The sequence below is a fragment of the Apium graveolens genome, chromosome 8, assembly GCF_009905375.1.
Source record: "Apium graveolens cultivar Ventura chromosome 8, ASM990537v1, whole genome shotgun sequence".
NCBI lineage: Eukaryota > Viridiplantae > Streptophyta > Magnoliopsida > Apiales > Apiaceae > Apium > Apium graveolens.
In genome coordinates, this window is record NC_133654.1 from 122,325,604 (window position 1) to 122,341,622 (window position 16,019).

The following is a 16,019-nucleotide window of genomic DNA, read 5'->3' on the forward strand; positions in this document are numbered from 1 at the left end:
TCTGAGATCTTATTAGTACTCCATATGGTATATAAGTGTATGTAAAGATCGTCAAAATCTAAATTCGAACACTTTAATTTTTCCCGAAAATCCACCAGATACCGAAAGAATTGAGTATAAGGTTAGATGATTAAAAGGATTTAAATTCAGGGATTATAAGAGAGGATCATAAAAGGAATATAAAATACTGAGAAAGGTTTAGGGGAACCCAAGTAATGAGATCCCGGATATGATCCCTCAAACGATTAGCAAGAACGAACGATAAACGAGTCGTAAAATAATTAAATGACAAGTAATGCAAGAGAGTTTAGTGCAAGGATTAAGGATGTTAATCAAGCATTTAAGCAAGGATTAGCATAAGAAGATGCTTCCACCACCAAGTGGTGACAAGTGGTAAATGGTGAAGTCACCAAGGTGATGTCATGCTTAGTCATACTCCACTCACTTTAATCAACCAACAAATCACCCAAATATCCCATTCACTTCATTTTACACCACAAACACATTCAACAAAGAAAGAACTCTCCCAAGAACATCTACTCTCGGCTTCTTCATCATTTCAAGGAGAAAAATTCCAAAAATCAAGATCCAAGCTTTGTTAATTTGCAAGGTAATTACCCAACGTCCCTTATGATTAGATAAGCATATCCTAGGAGTTTAAGCTTCTATTTTTTCATGAATCTCTTCCAATAAATCAAGGAAGAAGATGATGAATAGTGTTTTCAAGATTTCTAACTTTATTTTCTTTGATTTCCTTAAAGATCCAAGCATTCTTATGCTATCTCAAGGCTTCTTAAGGCTTCCTAGCTACTCTAATCACTCCAAGGAAGGTATAACCCCTCCAAACCCTAACTTTACTTTGAGTATTAGGTTTGGTTTTGTTTTTTATAGTTCATGAGAGCATGATTCTTGTGTGTTTAGAGTTTGGTTAGAATTAGAATGATTTTGGGTTATAAATCTTGGTTGTTGGTTGATGAACCTTAAGTATAGCTAGTAGCTCTTGTTTGATATTGAATAAGTTGGAAAAATCATAAGGTTATGGACTGAGTTAGTAAGGTTTGGATGAAGTTTGGTGGTATTGGTGGTTATGGGTTGATTTGTGGTTGATTTATGGTTGATTGGAGTAGTTTAAACTTTGGTAATCGCGTAAACATTGCCGTCGTGATGCCCGATTTACCTTAGACTGTTTTTGTTCTTAACTTAAGGACCCGTGAACTCACTGTAAGATTCTGACCATTGCCATGTTTAGATAGTTCATGTTACGAGCTTCGTTTTGATATGTGGTTCGCTTGAATCTGATGTACGGTTTAGGAGAAACGACCGTTTTAAGTAACGGCATTTCGCGAACAAACCATTACCCCTCGCCTTACTTTGAAACCTTGGTTAAGGCCCTTAAATGACTAATTGGAGTATGAAACAATTATGTAAAGTGAATTAGGCAGTTAGTAGAGTACTCGCGAAAGAATCGCCATAAAATTTTTAATGGTTAATTTATTAAAAATGGTGGAGCCGAGGGTACTCGAACGACTTATGTGATTCGTTAAGCGTAGAAGTGACCATAAGCGAACGTTAGAGTTTAATTGGTTAAACACTAGTTTCTTAAGCGACCGGGGTTTAATTCCGACTTATGTTATTGTTCATAGGTTATCGGACCCACTCTAAGCTTAAGTCTATCTGGGAACACTCAGGCAAGTTTTCTACCCGTTATACTGTTGTTGTGATGTATATATATGTATATGCATTATCTTGTGATAAGTGCATGATTGTTTTTAGCAAATCTTGTGATATATTGGAGCATGTTGATATGGTATATATGCATGCCTGTTTTGTAATCTTGATACCTAATTGTTGATTCAATTGCTTATAAGTTGCATAATACCTATGCTAGAGATAAGTAGTAGTTGCGTATACCCTTAGTATAGGGGATCCAAAGGTGAACATTTTCTAAACCGGGAGTCGATGTTCCTGAGTATAATATATATATATATATATATATATTTATATATATATAGAAAGAGTTTTCAAAACTATTAATCGAATAAGGTTTATTCGGTAACTTTATTTTACTTAATGAATATTATTTTGAATATTCATTCGAGGACTTATGATTCCGCTTATTTTATTAAATAATATTCTTTATTTTATTAAAGAATAATGTTTCGATATTTCAAACTTAGTTTCGATTATTCAAATAAAGATCGTACTTTCGTATAAGTATATCTCTTGTTATTTATTATTCGTTTCAAGGATGAGTTTTTTTAAAACTTCTACTTCAATTATTTTTATAAAGATTATCCTTTATGGGAATATTATTTAAATAATAATATTCAGATATTTTCTAACATATCGGGGAATGATTTATTTTATTAAATCATCATTACTCTGAACATTCTATAAAATATTTTCAAGTCTTCAAAATTATTTTAAAAGTTAGAGCGGATCCCAAAACTCGTTTTCAAATTTAAGATCTTCCTTTCGAAGGGGACTTGTATACTCGCTCAAAAATTCGAGGGATTCAGCTCTGTGGTGTATTTTATATTCGCAACGAGGTTGCTGTTTTGAGAAAACAATTTGATTACTTGCCCAAAGTTCGGGAAGTAAGTCCATCTAATTGAGTCGGCATAAGCGACAGGCCGGGGTACGGTCTATGAAGGTGTAAGAGGTTGGGTGACAGTCCATCCACGCGTGAGTGGCCGGGTAACGGTCTAGCGCGAGGTCCTAATGCGGCCAGGGTGATGACCGGCGAGGAATTCATCCATCTATAGTAGAAAAGGTTACTTATTGGTATCTTTGCCTGATCAGTAAGATATCGGGTTTATGCCCAAATTCTTTTCTTTCCAAATTCATTGGATATTACAACTCCGTTCATACTTTACATGACAGAGGTTTTCAGGAAATGTATGAGATATATATATATGTATATATATCGGGACTTAATGAAGTATCTCGTAACTTCATTTCTTTTGAATGATATTTCAAAGATTTAATCTATTCAAATCTTATCTTGTAGTCTCATCTATGTGATGAACTTTTGAAACTCATTATACCTTGAATGGTGGTAGTTCAAGTAGTATTCGGAAAAGATATAAGTATATTGGAGTATCTTGTAACTTCATCTTTTCAATTTATATCTAGTTAATGATTATCTTATGCATGACAAAGATTTTCAGAAAAACGTTGAGACAAGGTTAGATATATGAGATCACCTTGCAACAATATTTTTATACATTTATAAACTGGAACTCTACGTATATTATGCATGGAAGAGGATTCTAAGATTTTGAAAAGTATAGATACTTATATACTGAATATTTTGCGACTTGGTCGGGTTAAGATATCAAACTTGGTTCATTTCTTCTCGACCAAGACTTTCATGAGGACTATGAGAATGCTCATATATTGTTTATTATTATACATATTATTTCGGTGGGCTTGTTGCTCACCCTTGCTTTCTTCTTTCATCACACAATAACAGATAGACAAGATGAACAGGATCAAGCTCTTAATTCACGAGCGGATAGGAAACGTTCCGCAGTTTCCTGTAGGCATTGATGCCGCCATAGCTGAGGTAGGAACTACCAATAGGCTAGGTTTTCAACTATTGATGTACCAGACTTATGTATATTATGAATTATAATAATGGCAAAGAATATGTAAATTTATTCAGAAACCCTTTTGAGGTGTAATGACTTATAATTTTGGAATAAAATGACTTGTGTTATTTTTGGTATTCATCTCTGAGACTATAATTTGTGGTGTGTGTGTATATTTTGGGGTCACAGTACGCAGTAGTTGGTTGATTTTTAAGATTAAGCATTATTAAGGGAAATGGAACTCGTGACAACCCGAATCCACGACCCCGGATTTGGGGGTGTTACAAGGGGCCTCACCCCACAAATCAGAATTACGTTTTTTGACTTGATCCTTGGCAATCAACAAGGTACATAGTCATCTTGTTAAGGCAGATTGAGTCACAAAATATAAGAGCAGTCAAATCGAGCCTCAGAGCTCACGTTCCTTAGTAATAGATACATCAATTATTATATCTTAGTTTTTGATCCATAACACTTGGCGCCGTCTGTGGGAAAGCACAACAATAACCATGGCAAGAACACGGAGAACAAGCAGCGTCCTTGAAGAAGGGACACCCGCGGGGACAACCCAAACGATTTCGTCAACCGTGGAGGTGCGTCCACATTAAACCTATGTCGTCACCCAAGGAGGAGCCCAGGTAGGGGCAACTTAACCTCAACCTCAAGGGACGATTCCCCCGACTCCTCAAGGTACGAATCCCCAACTTCAACAACCATATACACCTGTGAATTCTCGACCCATTGGGTACGAATATTCAATAGTTGTAACCACTAACCCCCCTTCTGGGATGCCCCTTTACCCCGAGGTTGGAGGAAGTGGACATTCTGGGAGGAGTGAAGCACGGGGGAAAACACCCCCTACATACAAGGATTAGCTCCTATCCCGGAGGATCAGGAATTTTCTGGTCCTTAAACTGAGAGAGACTCCGAATCTTCGGATGATGAAGTGGCCCCAAGAAGGAGACGCGCTGGCAAAGAGCCGATGGCTGATGGTAACCAACATCCTAGGAGCAACCGAGGGGTGAATCCCCAAGAAGTGCAGGAGAGAATCAAGGCCCATGAGGCTGAGATTCAAAGGCTGAAGCATGACTTGGAGGCGCACCAGGTTCCCACGCCCCCATTACCACCTAGGGGGAGAAATCATCCTCCAATCATAGACTTGGATGGTCCGTCACAAAGAAGGGCTGTAGTCCCAAGAGCTGATCCAAGCAATCTTCTTCCCCTTGGAGATCCGGATGATCCTACTCCACCATTCACTGAAGAGATAATGAATGCCCATATCTCAAGGAAGTTTAAGATGCACACTATCAAAGCTTATGATGGCACGGGAGATCCCGCTAATCATGTCAGGACATTTTCCAATGCCCTGTTGTTGCAGCCCGTGAATGACGCTATTAAGTGTCAGGCCTTTTCTCAAACCCTGTCGGGTATGGCTCAAAGATGGTATAGTCGTTTGCCCCCGAACTCTATTGGGTCCTTCAGAGAATTAAGTCAGGATTTTATTAAGCAGTTCATCAGCGGGAGAGTACATGAGAAAAGTTCAGCATCCCTCATGAGCATTGTGTAAGGAGCGAATGAATCCTTAAGAGACTACCTGAATCATTTCACGAAGGAAGCTTTAAAAGTCCCGGACCTTGATGACAAGGTAGCCATGATAGCACTACAACATGGAACTAGGGATGAGTTCTTCAAGATGTCCTCGGCCAAGCGCCCCCCCTGAGAGCATGTTGTAGCTCCAAGAAAGGGCCGGGAAGTACATCAAGGTGGAAGAGAGCATGAGAAAGACCGTAGTGACAACGAGCCCGCTGGAGGAAAGAAGCGGAAAACTGATCTTGAATATATCGCTAAGGACAAGTATCCTAGAACTGAGCAAAACCCTAATTCAACCCCTAAGAAGGGAGGACCTGGGCAGAAGTTCGCTGAATACGGTAAGCTGAATGCTCCTAGAAGCCAGATCTTGATGGAAATTGAGAAAGACCAAGATATTCATTGGCCTAAACCCTTGAAGGCAGATCCTGCCAAGCTAGACAAGAGCAAATATTGTAGATTTCATAAGGATGTTGGTCAGGACACCGATGAGTGTAGACAACTAAAAGATGAAATAGAATTCCTCATTCGGAAAGGAAGGCTGAATAAGTACACCGGGGAAGGAAGATATATGAATAACAGTGGGAGAAAGAACTTTGAAGATCGTAGGAGGGACCACGATGATCAGGGGCAAAATCCCCAGCCTAGGGGACTAGTCATAAATATAATCTTTGGAGGACTACGACCCCGAGGACCTGTGATAAACACAATTTTTGGAGGACCAACTGCCGCTGGATTATCCAAGAACTCCAGGAAAGCATATGCGAAGGTGGTTATGCATATTGTTGGAGAAGCCGCAAAGAGGGCCAGGACAGGAGTAACAATGGCTTTTGATGATTCTGACCTAGAGGGTGTGAAATTTCCTCATGACGACCCGCTGGTCATAACACCTATAATAGGAAATAGCCCGGTTAAGAGGGTCCTTGTGGATAATGGTGCTTCAGTGGATATCTTGCTCCATGACACCTTTTTAAGGATGGGATATAATGCTTCCAATTGACCCCAACCGACATGCCGATATATGGATTTGCGAGAGTGGAATGCCCCGTGGAAGGGATAATAAAGTTGCCAACAACCATAGGACAGGAACCAAGGCAAGCAACACAGATGTTGGACTTTGTGGTGGTGAAGGCTAGTTCGACTTATAACACTATCATGGGAAGAACAAGGATACATGCCTTCAAGGAAGTCCCTTCTTCCTACCATTCAGTTATGAAGTTTCCCACGCGGAATGGGATTGGAGAAGAAAGAGGAGATCAAAAAATGGCTAGAAGTTGCTATGTGGCCTCACTGAGGTCAGATGGAGTTGGGGGGCAAGTTCTGCCTATTGAAGATCTGGATATTCGAGAAAATGATGAGAAAAGAGGGAAGCCAGCTGAAGACTTGGTTTCAATTCCTTTAGCTCCTGAGGATCCTGAGAAAGTGATTGTCGTTGGAGCCACACTAGAGGAGCCCCTTAGAGGGAAGTTGGTGAAATTTTTGCAAGAAAATAGTGATGTGTTTGCATGGTCGGCAGCTGATATGCCAGGCATAGACCCGGAACTAATTACTCACAAGCTGAATGTGGATCCGAGTCGGAAGACTATGAAGCAAAAGAAAAGAAGTTTTTCTCCAGAGAGGCAAGAAGCTATAAAACAGGAAGTAGAGAAACTCTTAGAGGCTGGTTTCATTGAGGAGATATAATTTCCAGAATGGTTAGCAAACCCTGTAATGGTGAAGAAGCCCAATGGAAAATGGAGGATGTGTGTGGACTTCACTGATCTGAATGACACATGCCCTAAGGACTGTTTCCTGTTGCCAATGATAGATACTTTGATAGATGCCACTGCTGGACATGAGATGCTGAGCTTCATGGATGGATTTAGTGGATACAATCAGATCAAGATGCAGAAGGACGATATCCCAAAGTTTGGTAAATAAATTTTTTAAGGATCTTATTGGCAAGACCATGGAAGTTTATATTAGTCAAGAGTCTAGTAAAGACTGACCATATAACCCATTTGAGGGAAGCTTTTGAGGTCCTAAGGTACCACAAGATGATGTTAAATCCTATAAAGTGTGCTTTCGGATTAGGATCTGGAAAGTTTTTGGGATTGATGGTCTCCAAGAGGGGAATCGAGGCCAATCCCGATAAAATAAAGGCAATCGTGGATATGGAGCCCCAAAAAACTATCAAAGATGTTCAAAAGCTCACTGGAAGGGTTGTTGCATTGGGACGATTCATCTCAAAGTCTGGAGACAAGTGTTTGTCGTTCTTCAAGTCTTTAAAGAAGGTTAAGGATTTTGTATGGAGTGAAGAAAGCCAGAAGGCATTCGAGGAATTAAAGAATATATGGCTCAGGCCCCGTTGTTGGCCAAGCCAGCTTCGAATGAAGTTTTATACTTATACTTGGTTGTTTCAGAGGGTGCCTTGAGCGCTGTATTGGTTAAGAAGGAAATAAAAATCCAGAAACCCGTGTACTATATTAGTAAAATTCTGCATGGAGCTGAGTTAAATTATTCAACTATTGAGAAGTTCACTTTAGCCTTGGTAGTGGCTTCGAAAAAGTTGTGTCCTTACTTCCAGGCTCATAAGATTGAGGTGCTAACGAATCAGCCCCTGAGAAATATCATTCACAGTCCCAAGGCTAGTGGGAGGTTGATCAAGTGAGCAATAGAGCTGGGAGAATTCGACATCAAGTATAAGCCATGAACGGCAATAAAAGCCCAGGCATTAGCTAACTTTGTGGTGGAATGTACCATACCCAATCAAGAAGTCGGGGGGCAGGAAGATACCATACCTCAAGACAAGGAAGTTGATAAGGGGGACAAAGAATAGGATGATAAGGAGAAAGAAAACTGGGTTCTCTATTTTGATGGAGCATCAAAAATAAATTTAAGTGTAGCAGGTTTGGTTTTACAAAGCCCTGATGGGTTCTTGATTGAGTATGCCATGAAGTTAGACTTCCCGACCATAAACAATGAGGCAGAATATAAAGCTCTAATAGCTGGCCTCGGCCTAGCAGGGACACTGAGAGTCAAGAACTTGAAGGTCTATGGAGACTCGAAGTTGGTCATATCCGAGGTGAAGGGAGAGTTTGAGGTAAGGGATGATACGATGGCTAAGTATGTCCGCCTAGTAAGGGCTGTGATGACCCAATTCGATGAATTCCAAGTTGAGCACATTCCAAGGGAGGAAAATGTTAAGGAAGATGCCTTATCAAAGTTTGCTTCATCTGAGATAGAGGAAAGTTCAGGAAGTGTATACTACCGCGTTCTGAAGACACGGAGCATTGATGTTCAGCTTGTAGCTCCTATAGATCTGGGGAAGTCATGGATAGATCCCATTAAGACCCATATTCAAACCGGTTGGTTGTCAAATGATGCTACTGAAGCACAAAAGTTGGATGTTCGGGCACTAAGATACTCCTTGATAGATGGGATTTTGTATAAAAGATCTTATGTAGTTCCCTACTTAAGATGTCTCAGGCCCGATGAGGCACGCTTGGCTCTTGAAGAAGTGCATGAAGGTATCTATGGACAACACTTGGGGGGCAGAGCACTAGCTCATAAGATAACCCGTTTGGGCTTCTATTGGCCAGAAATGATGGTTGATGCCAAAGAGTACGTGAAGAAGTGTGACCGTTGTCAGAAGCATGCACCTGCCATTAGACAACCCCCCGAGATGCTGACCTCCATCAACTCCCCTATCCCTTTTGCTATGTGGGGAATGGATATACTTGGGCCTTTCCCCATGGCCATGACACAAAGAAAGTTCCTTATTGTAGCCATTAATTATTTTACTAAGTGGATTGAAGCCAAGCCTTTGGCCAAAATCACAATGAAGCAGGTTGCACAATTCCTATGGGAAAATATCAGATGCCGGTAAGGAATTCCCCGCATCCTAGTCACTGACAATGGAACACAGTTCAACAATGAGGAATTCAAGAAGTATTGTAAGGAGAATGAAATTGAATTATGATTCATCTCTGTGGCTCACCCGCAAGCCAATGGGCAAGCGGAAGTGGCGAATCGAATAATCCTGGATGGACTAAAGAAGAGGATCGAGAAGTCGAGGAATAATTGGGTGGATGAAATACTCCCAATACTATGGGCCTATAGGACTACCTGTAGAGTCGTGACTGGAGCAACTCCATTCATGTTACCATATGGGGCAGAAGCAATTGTTCTTGTAGAGGTATCGCATTCATCCCCCAGGATACAAGCTTTCAATGCTGAGGAAAATGAGGAAGAGCAAAGTTTAGCCCTAGATCTAATTGATGAAGTGTGAGATGAGGCACATGCGAAGATAGTGGAATATCAAAAAAAGGCTTCATTTTACTATAACCTATGGGTTAAAGAAAGGTTCTTCAAATAGGGTGACTTAGTCTTGAGAAAGGTGGAAGCCTCTGGTGTAGGGCAGAAAGGGAAGCTTTCCCCAAATTGGGAAGGGCCATACAAGGTCAAGAGTGTTCAAGGTAGAGGAACCTACAAGCTTGAGACTATGGATGGCTTTGAAGTCCCGAGAACTTGGCACACACAAAACCTGAAGATTTACTATGTGTAAGGCGGTTGAGCACAATTCTCACTTATCAAGATGACAAGTAGGTTGAAAATCACCTTAAAGCTGTGCTTGCTTAGGATTTACATGTTTCATTTTTATTTTGAGGTTTTTTAAGACCTGTATAAAGGATGAATCCTAATAGTTTGTGAAATTCAGAAATTTTTCAAAATATGTTTGAATTCCAGTAACAAGACAAGTAAACCAAGTGCATAAGATGAAAGCATAAAGTTCAATAAATAAAACTGGTTCAAATAAATAATACAAAGTCTGATAAACAAAGTCTCGAAGAAAAGATAAAATAGATAAGCCACGTAGGGCTGGAAAAGCTCTAAGGAGCAGAGGTGCCCTTGGCATCCATATCATCATCTCATCCGCTCTCGCTGGAAGTCTCTGTCGTCTCGGAGGAGGAAGAGCTATCATCCGCAGCAGGCTTGGAAGATGACTCGGAAGGAGGAAGAAGTGGGTCCTGAGGAATATGATCCAAGACAACTACTCGGGTATGAAACCTCTACAGCAAAGCCTTGTCACCAGGGCAGACATAGTCCGCCGGGTTAATATCGGGACAGGCCTCATTCACGGTCTCAAGGGTCATGTCCCATCCAGTCCTAAAAAACCTAGGGAAGACTGAGTCGTCCCTCACCCTCATGGACTGGGTAAACTCCTCCGAGTCCAAGTAGTCATCAATCACTCTGTCCTTCTCCGCTCTTAGCACCACCAACTCAGCGTTGGACTCTCCGAGCTCCTCCTCCTTACGCTTCAGCTTCCGTTCCAAAGTGGCGTACTTCTTCTGCTGCCTCCTGAGGGCATTATCATCTTTGTCAGAAGCCCTCTTCCATGATTCAGCTTTCCTCACAGTGCCTTGGAAGTAGGCGTTAGACTAAAATGAAACAATAAACAGAAGTGTAAGGCAAGTGAATACTACAAGTAAGAAAGAAAAATTTCAAGAAAAGGTCATCCCGAGGCCAGGGACTAAGCTCCCATGAGCTTTATCCTCTCCAGGTCAGGGGTAGAAACCACATCAGTAAAGTCCTTGGGAGTTATGCCATGGTAGGACCAATCCCAATCATGCTTCGTGGATCCAACCTCGGTATCCCCTCGGCGGAATCCCCAGAGAGGCTGAAAGGCGCCCGTAGCAGCAGAGACAGGAGCAGCAGTAGTGATAGGGGCACTAGGGGCTTCAGTCCCCTCAGCTAGAACCTCCACCATGGGCTCCTCGTACTTCTGTAGGAAGCTAGGCTCCCTAGCCTTTCCTCGAGTATCCAGGCCCGCAAGGCGAGCCTTCTTCATCCTGGCAGTCTCCTCAACGAGAGGCACATTATCCTCGTTGATTTCCTTAGTAGCTGCAAAACAAGAAAGAAAACAAAATAAGTGGTGTCAATAATGCATGAAAGAAAGTAAAAAGGAGAAGGGAAGAAAAATACCCTGTTGAGAAACAGAGGATAGCCCCACGTGGATGAGGGAGAACTCCTCTAAAAGAGTCCAGCTGGTAATGGCACCATCATCCCGAGTAAGCTCATCATAGATGATAGTTTCATCAGGGGTTAGGTGAATGGATTTGAGGCTACCATCACTGACCTTCCCGAAGGAAGATCTGAAGAGGGTGCCCCAGTCACCATTCTCCCACCTTAACCCGACAATACTATTCCTCCAATGTTGGTTATTGTCGGGAATGGAGGCGCTGTTAAAGATGTGCTTACACTTGGGCCTTTGTTTGATGTAGACCCAACCACAAATACTCGAAGAACTATTATAACATTGGAAAATCTTCCTAAAGACAGCTACAGATAAGGGAAAACCTCCCCTAAGACAACAAATTATGAAACATAAAATATTCCTCCAGGCGTTTGGAGGAAGCTAACAGGGGTTAATTTGCAAATCAGCCAAAAGGTGAGGAATGAAGGGATGAAAAGGAAACCTAAGCCCAGCATCTAGGGCATCTGTGTAAACGAAAAGAGTATCGGGTTTCCAGTGGCAAGTACAGTCGACACCAGAAACTGGAACTAGCCTAAGGGGAGGACGAACATTATAACGAGCATTTAACTTATCATAATCTATATTGTTCCATGTGTTACAATGATTAAAAGAGTCAAGATGTGTAGTGGAAGGATATTCTTCCCCCTAGTATTAATCATATCTATCAACGACAGGTAAGAAGAGCGGATTTCAACATCCTTACCTCTTTTTGAAGCCGAGGCTATCTTGGCCGCTCTCTCGGAATTCTTATCAGCCATTGATGGAGGTTGAAGGAAAACTTGAAACCTTGGAAGGAAGGAGGACGGAAAAGGCTTGGAGATGGGCGGAAACTCTTAGAGAAGGAAGACTGTTGAGAGTGTTGAGAGAAGAGGAAAGAGTTTGAGAAATGAGTGAAATGAGAAGTGTGAGGAAATCACTCTCCCATCCCACTCTTATATAGGCACAAAGAAGGCTAATTGGGCCTAGAAAAGCCCATTTGGGCCCAAGAAAAGAATATTCTGGAAAGTTGTGGTAGATTTTGGAAAAAACCAAGTAAATTCTAGAAACAAATAGAAGATTCTAGAAAAATCTGGAGTTTGGGCTTAAAAATAAGGCCCAACCCAAACTTTATTAGGCCTAGGGGTAAGAAAAGCCCAGTTCAGGAAAAATAATGAAATTAAATATTATTGGGCTTGGAAATAAACAAAGCCCATAAAAAGGGCCCAAAAATTAGTTAGAAAGACCAAAGTCAAGGCCCACAACAAAAGCCCAGTAAAGGGTTGGCCCAAAGGAAAAGCCCAGGAAAGTACGGACCCAAGAAATTGTTTATTCAAAAAAGAAATACAAAAATCCTAACCCAATTCAACCAGAAATCATATTGAAATCCTGTTCGAAGTGTTTGAGGTCGAAAAGGCTTCGACTAGGGCAGGCAAAGGGGTTAATTCGGTCAAGAAACATAAATCCTGACCCAAATGGTTAAGATTCTTGATCAAAAAAAAAGAGGAGAAAATCCTGGCCGAAATTCGACCAGGATTCCAAGTCGAACACCCCAGGTCGAAACAGCCTTCGATCAAGGCATATAGGACCTTAATTCGACCAGGATCCTGGTCGAATAGGACTCCTGGTCAAAAAAGGAAGATATTAAATAATAATAATAACAATAATAATATAGGGTGAAAATCCTGGCCGAAATTCGACCAGGATTTGAGGGTGAATGCTTCTTGCTCGAAACCCCGTCGACCAGGGCAAACAGACGGCTTATTCGACCAGGATCCTGGTTTAACAAGATTCCTGGTCGAACCAGGTATAAAAAAAAGAACAAGAATGAAGGAAGAAGAATCCTAAAAAATAAGGAAATTCCATAAAATATTTTCTGGAAAATACGAATATTTTTCAGAAAATAAGGAATAAATCCAGAAATTAAAGGAAATTCCTTAAAAAAAATTCTGGAAAATACGAATATTTTTAGAAAATGAGGAATAAATCCAGAAAATTAAGGAAAAATCCCAGGATTAAGGGAAAAATTCCTGGAAATTAAGGGAAAATCCCATAATTAAGGAAAAATCCCAGAAATTAAGGGAAAAATTCTTGGAAATTAGGGAAAAATCCAGAAAATCAAGGAAAAATCCCAGAATTAAGGGAAAATTCCAGAAAATTAAGGAAAAATCCCAGAATTCAGGGAAAATTCCTGGAAATTATGATAATTCCTAAATAATAGGGATGAAAGCAAATCATTGTAAATGCGTAGGTCGCTCCATGCTTTATGCAAGATGATACCATGTAAGGGAACAAGTAAACTTAACTTCTGCAAAACCTAGCCACTATTTCCCAAAAGTTGTGGGGCAAATGATAGGGAATAAATAAATCTTGATTACGTAGTTAATATTGCACATGATTTGGGTTATAAGGCCCAATAGGAAGATGTATGACATTCAGACCAAAAAGGTTAACACATTGATCAAGCCTGATGGACCAGATCGGGCCTGATGGAACAAAGAATGCCTAAAACCCTGAATATTAATTAATATCATAATTAATTAATAAGGGAGAAAAATAGCTATTAAGATGAGTCCTAGTGGGGATATAAATCCTTGTAGATTGACCTCCAAGGAACCTCATGGGATAAGGAATCAACTTCCTACCTCTTAGGACTCCAAAGTCCATTCTAATTCTGAGGCTTGACAACCAAGTCTCCTAACCCAAGTCCAATTCAAGGACTCCCAACATCTATATAAGGGGCCTCACCCCACAAATCAGAACTACGTTTTTTGACTTGATCCTTGGCAATCAGCAAGGTATGTAAGCATCTTCTTAAGGCAGATTGAGTCACGAAATACAAGAGCAGTCAAATTAAGCCTCGAAGCTCACGTTCCTTAATAATAGATACAAAAATTATTATACCTTAGTTTTTGATCCATAACATATATATATATATATATATATCGATTTGAGAACTCTGTGAACCTCAAATTAGCTCACAGCTGGTTTACAAGTGAACAAACAAACTATAGAGAAATTCTTAACAGTTGTAGCTTTTTCTATTTCTCTTCTAAGTGTGTTTTCTTAGTTGTTTGTTCTACTAGCTACACTTGGTTTATATATCACCAAGTTTACATAGTAAAAAGACAGGATAATAAAATAAAACATATCAAGTCTAACTCCATGCTACTCCATTACTCTATTCCAGCATCTTTGAAAATCTTCATGACTTGCATAGAAATGGTAATGATTCTTTGTTCTCAATTTCCTGATAAACAGGCTGCCACATTCCTTTTGCAAACACCCAACGCATGTGACTGTGTTGTCATTGTCAATAGACATTTAAATTGATCATCCGTCGGGTACATGCTTGTTATCCGTCGGGTAGCTTTGTTGATCATCCGTGGGGTAGCTTTGTTGATCATCCGTCTGGTAGCTATTTAACACTTGACTCCATTTCATTTATGCAGAATTACAAGATATCGCATATTTACAATTAATCAACCTATTCTGGATATCTACTAGTAGTCAACATGACTCATATGCTACTACATAATCTACACAAAGTTGTTTATAGAAATGTGCTACAAAACTTATTATTACATAAGCTACTCACTCGATGGATGTCAAATTATCATCCGTCGGGACTATATTGGATCATCCGTCGGGACTCAATTTGATCATCCGTTGAGTGCTGCAAAATTCACTAAGTAAAATCTACTAAGGTGTTTTGTATAATTTATCATCAAGTTCACAACATATTCCTAACAAAATACTTCTAAGAATACGGATTGAAAATAGTAGATAAAACTGATAAGTGCTACAATATTTACTAAAAATTGAACATTACAAAGTAAACAAAGAATAGCTCACAATCATGATCAAGGTGCTCCTCTAGTCTGAGCCGATAAGTCTATTTCCTTGATTGTCTAGATTTCTTCCCAAGCCTCCTGTTATTCTCTTCTATCCAGTTTTGGAGTTGTCTATGGAATTCAAGTTCATCAGCTTCTGAAAGATCTAGCATTCCTTGCACTTCCAACAAAGTCTCATTGCTAGAGATTAATTGGTCCTCCAATTTGAAAAATCTTCTAACTCCTTTTTCATCCCTGAATTCCATCAACCAATAAGGCTTCAAATGCACTTTCTTTCCTATGAAGGGAATAGATAGAGTTTTTGGAAGTGCATCTTTGGCTCTATTACTCCTCAGCTCCTCAATCTTCTTTAGAACTAATCTTCTAGCAGTAACATGGTATCCAAAGTTCTTTATGAAAGATGAGTAGATCTTTATTAGCACATATTGGCTTTCTAGAAGAATCCTGTGAAGTGGCCATATCATCTCTTTTCCTCCCTTGTATTTAAATACCAGTCTTTCAGGGAGATGTCTGTGAGCACCAATTCCTCTAACTTCTTCCAATTCATCTATGTAGAGGTTAATGTCAGAAAACTCTTTGATGTCACAGATGTACAACATATCTCCTTTATTGAGTGTGGATTTAGATTTGACTAGGGTCTTGGATTTGAGAATCACTGGTTTCACTTTTTTGCTAGCTCTTGTCTTTTTCTTCTTTGTCTTGAAGATGGGAAAGTTTAGCTCAGGAAATGGCAAACTATCCCAGTCTACTGGCTCATCCTTAGGAAAAATTGGCTCACCATGAATATTCCTTATTGGATCAACCACCTTGAATTCTTCAAATACCACTGAGGGTTTTGATGTCGGAGTTGTAGTTGGAGGCTTTTTGGGAATTTGGTATTCCTTTTCCTCATCATTAAAGTCCAATTTTCTTTTGGAGTGGAGCTTGTATCCAAATCTTCTTGTATGCTGTGGTTCTTCTTGCACTTCCTGATCCTTAGGTTCAGCAATTACA